At 38.8% G+C, this 15,052-nt stretch overlaps 2 long non-coding RNA genes across 2 annotated transcripts in view; both read left to right on the top strand.

The window, feature by feature from the left end:
• The window catches only part of LOC127579459 (uncharacterized), a 55,481-nt gene that overhangs the window by 29,935 nt on the left and 10,494 nt on the right, over positions 1–15,052 (top strand). The gene's annotated exons all lie outside the window — the stretch shown is intronic.
• LOC127579460 (uncharacterized) lies at positions 1,914–14,812 on the top strand. Its single transcript, XR_007957671.1, has 3 exons — positions 1,914–1,935; positions 13,926–13,975; positions 14,577–14,812. It is a non-coding gene; the product is annotated as an uncharacterized LOC127579460 (long non-coding RNA).

Genomic DNA, 15,052 nt, shown 5'->3' with positions numbered 1-15,052 from the left:
CTCAGAGGGTAGTGACCTTTGGAATTCTTTTCCTAAGAGAGCTGTGGAAATGCATATATTCAAGGCAGAAATTGAAAGATATTGGTATATGAAGGGAATCAATGGATATGGGGTTAATGCGGTTAAGTAGCACTGAGGTAAAAGATCAGCTATGATCTTCTTGAATGACAGAGTAGACATGAGGGGCTGAATGGCCTACTCCTGCTGCTTTTTCTTATGCTCTTAAGGGATCTATGATCTTTTTAAAATTCTCATACTTCATATGCGAAGGCCTAAGTCATCCCACATAGAATCACATAGAATAAAGAGCACAGACACAGATCATTTGGAGCAACCTATCCATGCTGGTATCAACGCAACATTTAACCCTCCCATCATCAATATCCTGTTGTCATAACTCAACTGGACCAGCTGCGAGATTAGGTCAGTGGCTGCATGTCTGGCAATATCTGACTCGCATCCTGTCACCCCAAATCCTTACACCCCAAATCCTTATCACTGTCTATAAGGAACATGTCTTATATGTGTTGAAGCACTCTCCCCTTGCCTGGATAAGTACAGTTCCAACAGAACTCAAGAAATTCAACATCATCTCGACAAAGCAGCTCACATACTTAGAACCCCATCCACCTCACTCAGCATTCATTTCACCTACTGCCTGTGCATTGTGACTGCAGTGCACACCATTTACAAAATGTACTGCACTTATTCACTGGCTACTCTAACCTCCTAAATCTGCAACCTCATCACCAAGGAGGAGAAAGGCAGCAGGTACCTGGCAACACCACTGTCTGTAGGTTACCCTGAAAGATATATACTATTTTGATCTGGAAATATACCACTTTCGTTGCCAAAAATTCCTTCATCGTCGCTAGATCTGAATCCTGGAACTCCCCATCCAACAGCACCTTGGGAGCACCTCCACCAGAAGGACTGAACTGGTTCAAGAAAGAGGCTTATCATGTTCTCAAGGGCAACTAATGCTGGCCTTGCAGAGAATGGATTTGGGAAGCTTCCCAGTCATGCAGAGGGGGAAGCATGGTATGAGAGAGGCCTAAGTTTTCCACAATCAAGAACTTCACAGGGAATCTTCTCATCTTGACTGACCTAACAGGAAATCCTTGGCAGTCTTCCTGTTCTTGGCCTCCAGGTAGTACTGCAGCTGGGCATCATTGGAGCTCAATCTGCATATTTAAAGAAGGACCCCACTGATTGTGACGGGGTCCTCACTGCCTGCTTAGAATAATAGGCTAAAATTGAACCCATGAGGTCAAATTCACAGGCTCTTTTGTATTTCTAGGTAATAAGGCAAACAAGTAGCATCGAGCTACTAAAGTCATATCCTTTTTTGAGGATCATCTACAGAGAAACAGGCACTACAGGTAATCAAGGGGCATATCACATTATTCATCTAATTTTCAAGGGTAAATATGCATATAATTTACACAACACATGAGAAAAGAGTTGGAGAATAAATTGTACTGCCATTCTACCCAGTTTCCACCTGAGATTAAGGCTAAATTTCTCCTTCAATGGACACTCTCATGCTCAGGAGCTGTGTGTGGATCAAACTCAACAAATGCATGTCTATTTTTCACTTTTATAAGTACATGCTCACGGGTATATCCAATTAATCATAGATAATTATCCACTGTCCATATGTGTCTGTGATTCCACCTTTTCCTCTAGTTTTACAGTCTCCTTCAGGGAACACACAGATTACTGCTAATGCTCCATCTGATTTTGACCAACAGCTGGAAGTTGGGAGACAACTGAAATTCTTCAGTGAGCTCGAAGGAAGGGTTATATAACATCATCACAGTAATAAGATGCAGCTCTGGTTCCACTCAAAGTTTCAACCTTGAGACGTAACACACTCAGGCTGGAAGCTTGCCAAAGCAGCAGTTGGAAACCAAGACTAGAAAGATCACATAGGTGTGTATGTAACACCAAAGCTGAACATTAGTTTAATGATCTGGAAATTAACCACATTTGTTTTAACCACGTTAAAACCACGTTTTACCATGCTTTGTTTTAACCATGTTCGTTACGTGAAAGGAAATTCATTCAGATGCTGATATCTAAAAACTAAACCACTAAGAAATTTGTATGTTTCATTTTTCTGAAATACAAAACATAATACTCCCCCCATGAGGGAATTTCCTTGCTTCTTCCAGGAGAGTTTTGGATTTTTTTCTGAAATAGCAAAATTTAGGTATATCTAAGAAGAACTTTTCAAGATCAAGAAATGCACAGGACACTGTAGACATTCTCTCATCTGTCTCTTTCATGGCATTGGCTAGGAGAACAATTATGGACCTTTGTGGTAATTCAGGCATTCAGGTCCCCTTAATAAGCTGGTTGGCTGGTCAATCATCAGCTTTGCTTTGGAGTACTGGAGTTGTAGTCAACTCAGCTAAAAAGGAACGACATGTATTTATAGGAAACAGGATCCTTAATGGCAGATTAAGATAAGATAAGATAAGATATCTTTATTAGTCACATGTACATTGAAACACATGGTGAAATGTATCTTTTGCGTAGAGTGTTTTGGGGGCAGCCCACAAATCAAGGTTTATATAAAATGAAGTAATCTTCATTAAAGGAGAAGCACGGAGAGGTGCCCACTGTAATACCCAAATTAAAAATCAAATGAATATAATTTCATGCAATCGAGGAATGTGTAGCAAGATTTCACTGCAGCTGACAACAATGATTCGAGCAGCAACAGTGGTTTGGAATTTCCAGCGATGTGTTACCCAGTGGCTTGTTCCCTGCTCCCAGGGGAACACCACACCACACCCCCAGCCATCAAACTTTTAACAAAAGCACTACATAAGGAGGTATTATGAATGAGCATGCCTACATTTGCCTCATTCTGTTTTTCCAAGTATTAGAAAATTTAAACTTCCACACACTCTAGGTGATTTCGATCTCTTCCTGCACACCCTTCCCCCCCCCCTTCAGGAAAATGTTATCAGTGTCTAAAAATGGTCATTGTTGCTGCTCTCCAGGGTTGCTAACAATGTCCTGCTGAAATTAAAGTGGGAGAATTACAATGGAGAGTTCTTCCCAGAAGGTTTGCAGATTGGGGTTAATTTTGCAGCCACGATCCATTTCTAAGCAACACTGTATATTGAAAAATTACAATATACCATGGCTGCTTTTGGGAACTCCCAGTGCTTGCTATCCCAATATTGATCTGATTTCCCCAGAGTTAAGAATGGCGACAGTTTTGTGATGGATCAGTGAGAATGCAGCATTTGCAAGAGTGACGTTCCAGGCCCTGTGCCATATGACTGCAAATCATCCCTAGTGGCAATTTTCAATTATTTTGAGATCAAGAAGGATTTCTCTGTCTATTCAAATATAGCAGGAGGAAGATTGGAGATTGGAAGGGAAATTTTATTCATAATCCTAAGGAAATCTTTATCTCCTCTTCACATCCATGGGTAAAATGACATTGTCTTGAAATATTCTTGTTAAACCAAACTGGTAGCATAACAGAAAATCGGGAATGGGACAATGGGACAATCTTATTTTTTGATCTCACAGGGAACATATTGAGTGAAATTCCCGACACCCAACAAGGCTTTTTTGCACACTAATCATGGAAAATCATGGAAAAAGAATTTACAACTAAACTCTTTTGTGCAGCTACATAACTCAGAATGGAAACTTGGCTGAGTCCCGAGAAAAGGTAGACAGTAATAAACAATGGCATCAGAGCAAATCATTTAGACTGCATCTAAGTTTCACACATGCCGACCTGAAACTCACTACAGTTTAACTTTGACCTCTTGTGCTATGATGTAAGGCAGGAATCAGCAAGAATGTGCAAGATTACATGAATAATAGGTATGGTGGTAATTGGTAATTTGCTTATTATTGTCACATGTACCGAGATACAGTGAAAAGGTTTTGTTTGCCATCCAGACAGATCATTGCATACATGAGTACATCGAGGTGGTACAAAAGGAAAACAATAACAGAATGCAGAATATACTGTTACAGTTACAGAGAAAATGTGGTGCTGGTAGACAATAAGATGCAAGAGCCACAACAAGGTAGATTGAGAGATCAAGAGTGGTGTAAGTAGCAGATGCCAGTAGTCTTTTGTGCCACCATTGTTTCTGGATCTAGGTTGGTCCACGCACCACTCGGATCAAAAATATTGATCTTGCAGCCAGCCGTCAGGAAATGTCTGGTAAAAATGGATTTTGTTATCAAATGCTTGTCTCTGGTTGTTAAAGAGTTTCTGGAATATGCTTTGTAAGTGAAGTCAAATCTACATGGACTGTTCCATGTAGTGTCACAACTGAAATTTTAGAGCCCCTAACGGGATTGAATAGACCAGTCTGAGCTAGTGAATATGTAGAGAAGCCAAAGAGACAAGGTGTTAGAAACTCAGAAAGGGAGGGCAGAGCTGAAAAGTAACATTATGGAGGGATCAGCAGAATAAAATGGAAATTGGACAGAAGAAAAGGAGAGCACCTGTTGGAGTGAAAGCTATCAGGGTCTAGCAGAAAATGAGGCAAGTATTGAGAAAGTAACAGAAAAGGAGAGATCAGCACTATTTTTCAGCTGTATCCATTCTATATTGCAAAGTCAACTAGGCTGAAGAGATTATGCTTTGCTGATAGACCAATTTTACATTATTTCTTTAGCTCCTAAAACCAATAACCATTCTCATTGTGGTCAAAGTTGTTTGCAAGCATCTTTTGTATTTATTTGGTGGGTTTAGCTAAACCAGTCCGTGCTGCTCCAGAATATTTCATTGTACATTCAGCAATCGTGCCATCTAACAGGAATTAATGAAATGTTTCAGCAATCAATAGACTCCAGTCTTGGATTAATGCAACAGTCTTGGATTCATCAATGCTATGTAGATTTATTACTGATTTTTAAGCTTGAAATTAGTTGATGTTAATAATGAATGAGATCAGTAAAAGGCATTAGGTGGTAGAGTGGGTAACCTACTGCCCTTTAAAGTCTGGCACGATGAATCCCTCATCTGGCAGCATAAAAAGGCTCCTTACTCTGCTGGCTAAGAGTTGAGTCTGAAATAAGTTGTGCATGGATTTAATTTTATTTGAATGATTAACAGCACAAAGAACAAAGTGCACCTAATCCAATTTAAATTGACGTTGTGTGTGTACTATGATGTGAAATATGGGAAATGTCATCCTAATATGATATGTGATGTTCTTTGAAGGCTGGAGTATAAGAGTGCTGGTCAAACAATGTAAGAATGTATAGTCTACATCTAACTCATCCTGTACTGAGTCAGGACAAGTTAACTTTCACTCTCGGTAAACTCTTGTTAGGGTGAATGGTTCTCATCTGTGCTGTAACAAATCTACCATTCAATATTTTGATGATTCCACTGTGAGATGCCAGTGAGTGAGGCATTTCTTTAATACCTAGACTCCAATGAAAGATCAGTCAGAGTTTACTTGCTCCAATACTTCCAGCAGTGAGGAACAAAATATCCCAAATAATTTTATTTTTTAATACTGCATAGAAAATATTGAAAATTCACTTCTTTGTTACAGCTTATGAACTTTTGATGCCAATTTTAATTGTTTGGGTTTTTCAAAAATGATTGTATTAAAACATCAATAGATTTCTTTTGAGAAGCCTAAGTATAACTACCCCTTTAAAAATTATAATGTCAGTGAGCAAAGTATTCAGGGAATAGAGTAGAGCGCAATGGATGCAATGTTGCTCATTAAATATTGATTTGTCAGAATAGCCAGAGGGAGGCAGAGGGCAGTAAGGACACACAGTGACCTGCCAAGTGTAGGTAGAGATGTTCAAAAGGTGCAGAGGTGCACCAGAGCCACCCCTGTATACCTTTCCCTAAATTCTTGCTGACCCCACCATGCTTGAGAAGAATACATATGGCTTGCTTTTGATCAGCTGTTTTCTACACTTTCTCTAATTATGAGAATACAGCATGAAATATTTTACACCATAGCTATATAAAGAGGTTCTGTATGAGTATTAGTCCCCATGTAGACTCTTGGAGGTTCTAATTGTCATTTTACCTCATTTCACCTCAGTTAGATTGGGATAAACCTAAAAAGGAAATGTAGATTAAAGACCCTATGTATATATACTGCAAAAAAGGAGACCACTTAGCCCATCACTACCATTACAGCTGCAAAGGAATTATTGAGCCTAATCCTACTTTCCAACACTAGATTCATAGCCTTGACAATTATGGTACATCAAGTGCTCATCCAGATCTTATCGCCATTGAAGATAGACCAGAAAATGGAGAGATTAACTTTGTTTCCAATTTGTCATGCAGCTATACAGAGAAGGCATATTGCCTTCTTGAAGTGGTTTCAAAGAGGACTAATTAAGTGGATAAGGGAATGGACTAATAAATGAGGCCTAGTCTAATAATTTGGAGACAAGACTTCAAATCCTGCAGCTGATGAGTCTAAATTCACTTAATTAAATAAATCAGAAATACAAAGCCTGCATCCATACTGGTGATCATGCAGCAACTATTTTTGACAATATAAAAAAAGGGTTTGCTCTGCTGTCCTTACCCAGCCTGGCCATAAGTAACTCTGGACTCAAAGTAATGTGTTTGACTCTTAATTACTCCCTGAAGTGAGTAGGCAAAGCATAGAGTTCAGGAGAAATTAAGGAAGAATAATAAATACTGGTTTTGCCAGGAATGTCCAGATATCTGAACAAACTAAAGTTCTCCATTCTCTGACATTTGCAAACAAAAATTGAAAAGAAAACAAGGAACAAATAATTTTTCAATCATCTTATGTGTATTAGATTTAACAATGTTTTACTGGCGCCTAAACGTGGAGGGAGAAACGTCAACTGGTCCCACCTGACAGGATCAGATGAGTTGTCATTTTTATGCTTCACCTGGTTTCTGTCCCAAACTCTGAGTCAGCTGAGTGTAACATAGGCAGCAATTCATTTTCAGTTTAAGTCAAAATTACCTGGTAAAATATTCCAAGAATATTCATCTGAGAAATAAAACTAGCAGATGGATCATGACCCCATGGTGGTTCAAGAGATACTGAGCCACAATGACTGTGTATGACTTGAGCAAGATGGACTGAGTGGCATGCATTAGTTGGAAAGCAGAATTAGCAGCAATAATTCTTTTACAGATGACATGCACACAATATGCTAAAAGATCTCCTTTGCTGTGTATTTCAATGAGTTTATAATCCACATTTTCTTTCCAGGTTTATCCCTATCTCAACAAAGGCATGTTGAGGGAGGGACGTCATTTAGTTCTTTGTCATCTGTGTGAGGAACAGGCACTTGGGAGAGTTACATGACTGTAACTACACGAGCGGACAAAATTTGAAAATGCCACGCTATTCAATTAAGAAAATGCTTTCACTAATCTGGTCCTGTCTTAAGAGGAAATAACAGTTGGAGTGACTTAAACAACAGCATGTCCCCACTGAATAGCTTCTATTTGAGTTATGTACTCAGCGGTAAAGAGCTTAACTAATGAGACACCTAGATGAAATGAGGGGTCATTTATTGTTACAATCTTCATTTTAAAATCATTTTTACAAATGCTAGGTATTTCTTGCTGTGGCATCAGGATTGGTGTTTCTCTCTGGTACAACATAATGCTGTGCTCTGTGGCTTTACAATTTAATTGAAGCAAGGCCAAATTAACTATACATATTTAATGAAGTCATCAGTAGATCTGCTCCATTGGAGCCAGTGCATGACTGCATTTAAAGATGAATAGTAAGCATCACTCCTGATTGTCAATGCAGCTTTTAAGCTGTACCTCATTACTTCGATCCTCAGAGCCCTGGTGTGGCAGTGAGAGTTTCACCATCTAGAGAAAAGACTCACTGTATCTGAGGGCTGGTGTTCATCTAAACAGGTAATGCACCTTTGTGCCATCGACTTTTAAATTGGAGTGAGTGAGGTGATCCACCCTGGGGTAGTTTCTGGGATGAGTGTTCTCGGCTCTGTGAGGAGGGTATCACAGGAATTCTTTTATGAGTTTTTTCAGTGCTTTACACCTCTTGCTATGCTTAACTAAAAAACAACTTCTTTCAATTGCAGCATGATTTCCTTCTCTAATTTGCAGTCCCTGCCTTTCAAAGCTTAGGGCTCCCTGGGTTTATATAAATATTTCACATGGCTCTTTATCAGTGTTTTCAGCTGGGTTCCTGGGTGTGTGTCGGTGTTTTGCAGGATGTCTTTGTAAATGTGTTTTCTTTTTATAGAGAGACCCCTGCACATTTTTGTCAGTTTTAACAAGGACACTCAGAATCGGTTGTCAGAACTGTGTCAGGAATTTCAGGAAGGACCAAGTGTGTTTTAGTTGTTTCAGGGATTCCCCAGGATTGTGCCAGTACTTGAATGAATCTTGAAAGTGTGTCATTATTTACAATGAGTTTGCCAGAAATGTGTCACTATTTACTGAACGTACAGTATGATTGTAGCATCCATTACCTTGCAGCCCATACTTCGACTTCCACCCTTTTCCTTAGACTGTGTTAATAATTGCAGAAAGTTGCCCCATAGAAAGATTTTAAAGTCATTGTTTTAAAGCAGCACATCTAACACATTGGAATAGAAATTGTAATTAAACCACCATATGTTTACAGAAAATACAAATATTTATGTTTTGCATTTGTTGTTACCCAAAGCTAATGATATCACCAAAATATTTAAAGTGAGTTATTAGTTTCTGACTAAAGATTGGAATTTAGTTAAAAAAAGGCAACCACAGCATGGGGTTGTATTTCAATGTGCAGTCTTCTGGTCTGCTGCTTTGGTGAAAGTTTGTAGAAACTCTATACAGAAATATATTAAATACAGGCAGCACGTATCTAATACAATGCAGCACACACATAATCTATGCTTTACATATCTCTGCAACTTAGGGCTGATGCATACATATCACATTTTCCATGTAAAAATAGAACTAACTCAAGATATTTGCACCATGCACAACATGCATATAAAGCATGTTACAATGATTACACATTGCAGTGTATATATAGCATTCCAACAAAATACAAGTGGATTACTGTTTGGTTATTAGGCAGAATATACATAGTATGTGGACATGAATTACCTGTATAAAAATTGATCAAGGTGTACATAGAATATGTACAGTGCATGTATAACACATACAAATGCACAGAAAACTGAAACATATGCTCTGTAGTGCAGGTATGTTATGTATGTAGTGTATAAAAGCTTGCATATCCAGTAGGTATATCACATATATGTTTAACGTATAATATCCATTAACAATATATACTTATAAATTTGAAACATTAAAACATAAAATATTGACAAAATTGCAATATCTACTTGAGTTGAGTATTCTTGAGTTGTGTTGCTTAAAAATAATGTTGCTTAAAAATTCTGCGTGGGCAACTTTCTGCCAGTCTTTTACTTACTGAAGCAATGGATCAGGAGAATGCTCACTGAAATACTACTCCAGGATGTGTTTACTTTTTTAAACCAAAAAATTTAAACTTTTAATCACAAACCATTAAATAAAATTAATGAAATAGTTAAATACCATACACAATAGATAATTATACATTTGTAATATAATGAAATGCTATGCATATATTAAACAGAAGTGATATTGTAGATAACATATGCTCACAGTACATATGTGGTACATTTATTATATATTTACAAGGACATTCAGCGGGTATATAATAAATACACAAATGTAACAAATGCAGAATACACATGTATAATACATTTCCATATTCCCTTACAACAAAGAGGCCATTTCAGCTCATCTAGTCCATACATGCACATACGTTCACGGGGAACTTACAGTGGCCAAGTTCCACTCAGACAACACCTGAGGTCAGTATTGAACTCATGTCACTGGAGCTCTGAGGCAACAGCTCTACTAGCTACACCATCGTGCTGCCCCTATCTACTACAGAACTTAGTGACTTATACTGTAACAACATGCAGTTAAATTTCCATTTTCATCAAACCAAATGCCGTTTCCTCCCTTTCAAATGGATAATAGAGATGTGTTGGCAACAAAGATTCCTCAGGTATTGGTCCTACAGCTAGACAGGGTCATGTGCAAGATGGCAAGAAAACAGGAGGTGATGCCCTAGATATGTATCTAAAACAAAAGTGTGGTAATGGATGCACCTTCACACATTCAACCTCTGCACATACTTTTGTAAATGTCTTGGAGTTGCTTTTATTTACCAAATACATTAATATCTAGACTTAAGAATCACCATTGTCATATTGGTTAAGACACCAAACTGGGAGTGGCAGAGAAAACTGAAAAGGGTAGCGTGACAGATGGAAGGAGTGAATATATAAATTAACAGATTTAGCAGATTGGAGGAGCTGCAGTTCATTGTAGAAGAGCGAAGCATGTTTTTGTTTTGGGAATTATTCTAGGAAATGGAAATACACATCTTAAGATACATGGAGAAGAAAATATAATTTTGCAGATAAATAGCTAGTTAAAGATGACAGCACAATGACAAGAAAGTGCAAGGAAAATATTATGGATGCTGAAAATCTGCAATAAATTTCACAGCCTGTCAAGCAGTATCTGTGATGAAAGAGAAACAGAGTTAACATTTCTGCTCAATGATCTCTCAAGATGAGAAGGTCATTGATTTGAAATACTAACTCTATTTCTCTACCTCCACAGTTGCTGCCTGACCTGCTATATCCAGCATTTTCTAATTTTTCTATAAAAATGCTCACAATACAACAGCTGTTCCTCACAAATAAAACAGAAAATATTGGAAACACTCTGCAGGTCAGGCAGTGTCTGTGGCAAGAAAAGGCGAATGACCTACCATCAGTTCTGAGCCAACGTTTCTGAACTGTTGACCAGGAACATAACCATGTTTCCTTCTCCACTGATGCTATCTGACCTGCTGAGTAAAGTTACTTCTGTTTCTCTCTCCAGGTAAGCTCCTGTTTTCCTGAGTATTTCCGGTATTTACATTGTCATTTCAGGTTTCCAACTTCAGTGGTGTTTTTCTTCTGTTGAGTGTCATGGAGATATACAGAACAGAAACAGACCCTTTGGTCCATGTTATGCTGACTATCAATACCTATCTACAATAATCCCACTTACCAGCACTTGGTCTTCAGGCTACAGCCCTGGTAATAGCATGGGGGAAATACTTTGAGTCACAAGCTCCAGTCCATCTAGGATTATGGAAGCATCGCTCCAATTGGCCTTGCAATTTTCTGAAAGCCAGATCGCCCACCAATGTGTGCTGGCTAAATATGCACTGAGGCACAAGCCCCAGAATGAGAGCAAGTGTCATGATGGGAGATAGAAGTGGGTGAGTTTGACTGAAAAAAGTTTGTTCTTCTAATCAGATAATACAACAATAACAGGATGACACAGCCTTTGCCAGCTTCATGCCTTTTATTATGTAAGGCCCTCAGGTGGTCACATAAATCCATAGTTGTCTTTTATAAAAGAATTTTGAACTGTGTTTTTTGTGCTGACAGTTTATATTGTTGTGATAAATTTGTTACTGCCAGGCTTAAGCCTTTCTCCCACATCTTTCTGTGAGCAGCAGCAAGTTAAAGCACAGTTTGGTGAACACTTTGCACAGGAGTTGGGTTCTCAGCAGACAGTGCTCTTGCAAAATAACTTTTTTGATGTATTTAGCTGTTTACTTCTGATAATAACAGAGGGGTGGGGAGATGATGGAGGGAGAGAGGGGTTGTGTGCGATCACACCCCAGAAAATGGTCATGAGAAGCATTAAGCAACTGGGGATTTTCCACCATACTTTTGTATTGTGGCAAACCTCTGGACTGATTCAACAATGTCTCAGAAGCACATTGTAGGGCAGTGATCACTGCTGCTCAGTTGACCATGAGTTTTCAGCCACGTCTGAGGTCTTGATTTTCAAGTTCCCTTTTCCTCAATTGACCAAAGACTGTGCTGGTGCATTGAAGGCTGTGATGAATTTCATCATCGATATCTGCTTTTGCCAATAAGTGCCTCCTGAAATGGGAAGTGATTTATATAAATGTTTATTGTTGGAGGGCCATGTGGTGCAGCAGGAGTAGGTTGGTAGAGAACCTTGGTCTTGCAGATATTGAGTGTAAGGCACATCCTCTAATAAACTTCAGTGAATGAGTCAATAATGTTTTGGAGCTCGGTCTCTGACCATGCACAAATGCAAGCATCTTCTGCATAGTGCATCTCAACTCCTGATATTTAGCTGAGCATGTTTCTGGACTGTAGTCACCAAAGATTGAACAGTTTCCCATTAAATTTGAAAATTTGCCCCATTCCCATTGGAAATTTGATGTGGGTGAGATGTATCATTGCAGTGAGAAGAAAATGAGAAAACTGACAGGGCAATGATACAGCCTTGCTTGACAATGGTCTTCACTGAAATTAGTTCTGTTGTAACCCCACTGGTTACCATCGTGAATTGCATTCTGTCATGGAGCATATGTGAAATAGGGACAAATTTCTGTGGACAACCAAATATGAGGAGGGAGCTCCACAGTCCCTTCTGATTGATGGACTGAGGTCAAAGGTTTCTGTGTATGGTGGCTAGTGCTGCTCTCTGTAGATTTCTTAGAGTTACCATGCCACAAAGATCTTGTCCACAGTGCTTCTAGATGGACAGAATCATATATTACATAAATTATACTTGTATATTACAATAATGACCACAATTTAGCAAAGTACTTCCTTGGCCTTAAAATGTTCTGAGTCAATTGAGATCATGAAAGATGCTTTATAAATGCAAAGCTTTCTTATTGCCTTTACCAAGCTCTCTGCCAGACAATAATCAAACAATATTCTATCAAGCAAGAGGCAAAAAAACAGAGAAAATTGCACAGGGACAGGAAACAGAAGTATTAGATAGATAATTCATCCTGTCACAGACAAAACTATATGAGAGTCTTAATTTAGCTGTGTTCTTACTATCGTCTGACATCCACCAGGCTTGTTGCCTTCAGCTGGTACATTTATAAAAGTGCCGTCCCACCAGAAAACCCAAATAATAAATGCTACTATTATTATATGTAAAACAAGTCACTGATTTGATTGAAATGGAATTAGTAGAATTATGAATTGTGGATCCAAGCAGGATTAGAGTACACCACAGATGTCTGACAATAAAATAAATTAATTGATTGCTTCAGGCCCACCCTAGCATGAAGGCATATTACATAAAAGCACAGAGTCATTAAACCCTGGGGAAAGTATGGATGATTAGTACTGTCCAGGGGAATAGTACAGAGGATAGAGGTCGTGGCACCCTGGCAGATTAGTTGATCATACGCACCTGATTTTCAATCATTTGAAACCAAAGTTGGATAAAAACTACACACAGATAAAATCCTGCCCAGATGGTGCTATCCTTCATATAGAAAGACACAGGTTGATAAAAGACGGAGCATACATTCTGTAAGCCCAACACAGGATATGTGGTTAATAAGCATCAGGGAGAGGGTATATATTCAATAAACTCAACTCCCTGACACTTGGTCAATAAACTCCAGAGGCAAAGCACAGATTCAATAAACAAAACAACAGGGGACATGGTGAATAAACTGTAGGGATCACGTATACATCCAGTCCCCAACAATAGATTACAATAAATTCCAGGAACAAGGAATATGGTCAACACGTTCAGCAAATCCAAAAACAGAATATGTAGTTAATATACTGTAGGAACAGGTAATATATTCAATAAAACAACAATTCAAAATATGGTCAATAAAATCCAGGGACTGGGCACACATTCAGTAAAACATACAACAGGGCACACTTTCAATAACCCCAATGGTAAATAAATTTTTGTATCAAACTGGACATCCAGATCAGTGTGACCTATGTTTATTACTGTTCTTCTTAGTCTGGCTGTTGTTGATGATTTTGTTATTTCTTGTCTTGTCCAGAGATATCTTTGCACTCTTGGCACTAGTCAGTATCACTGCGCTTCTGGCAGGTAAGTCGCTCTCTCTGTTGTGAGTGGCTATAATTTAGTTACAGGAAATGTCATGACTTTACATATGAGCACCAACACCTGGAAGTTGCCCTCCAAGCCACACACCTTGACTTGGAAATATATCACCATTCCTTCACTGTCACCAGGTCAAAATCCTGGAACTCTCTCCCTAACAGCATTATGGGTGTACCAACACCTCAAGGACTGCAGTGGTTCAAGAAGGCACCTCACCACCACCTTCTCAAGGGCGATAGAGCCCACATCCCTTGAATGAATATATTGAAAAAATGAGCCCAATATACTATGGGTGTGTGGAACATAGCAAAAATATTTATCTCATAGACCACTGTCAGTTTATTGAATTCCCAGTTAGGTTTAGATGGTCATTACCTGAACCTACTATTGGAATTAGATTCCTGGACTGAGCCTAGTCATTCCAATGGGTGGAAAAGTGAGCAGGTTTTACACCAATCGTGCCAAACACAATGACCATTAAAGACATAAGAAGAGGTAAAAGGATAACTCCAACCACCTGTACATTGCAGGCACTGCACCAGGCAAAATTAAAGCAACTCACTTATCGATCTTTTTCACCTCACAGCCACGTTAAAGTTGTATGGCAGTGGTGGACACCTGACCTAAAGAGAACCTCATGAATTTATTCCTAACAAGAGCCTTGTTAGTTGTTGGAACCCTGAAGCTACTTTTATATCCTGCTGGACAGAATAGGAATTGCATTAATAATTCTCCAGACTCAGAAAATCTGAGCTATACGTGTCCATCTCACCACGGAAGGCCAATATCAGGGAAATGGAAGTGGAGAAGAAACAACGCAAGAGCAGCACTATCAACACCAAAAAGTCGAGGCAGTGTATTAATGGAAGGTAGGACTGTCAACTGTATAATCTGTCAACAGTAGAAGTTTAACAACAACTTATTGTCCAGCTGAGTGAACATACTGGAAATCTGGTCCATAGTTACCAAAGTGACAGCTGTAGTAGCTCAGATAGCCTACTCAGGCAAAAACTCACACAAAAATAGACACAGCTCCACTCCAAGTGTTCACTGTGAGCTTTC

Source organism: Pristis pectinata, chromosome 17 (genome assembly GCF_009764475.1).
Source record: "Pristis pectinata isolate sPriPec2 chromosome 17, sPriPec2.1.pri, whole genome shotgun sequence".
Classification (NCBI taxonomy): Eukaryota; Metazoa; Chordata; class Chondrichthyes; order Rhinopristiformes; family Pristidae; genus Pristis; species Pristis pectinata.
Note: the sequence above shows the minus strand (reverse complement) of the source record. Positions and strands in the feature narration are given on the sequence as shown.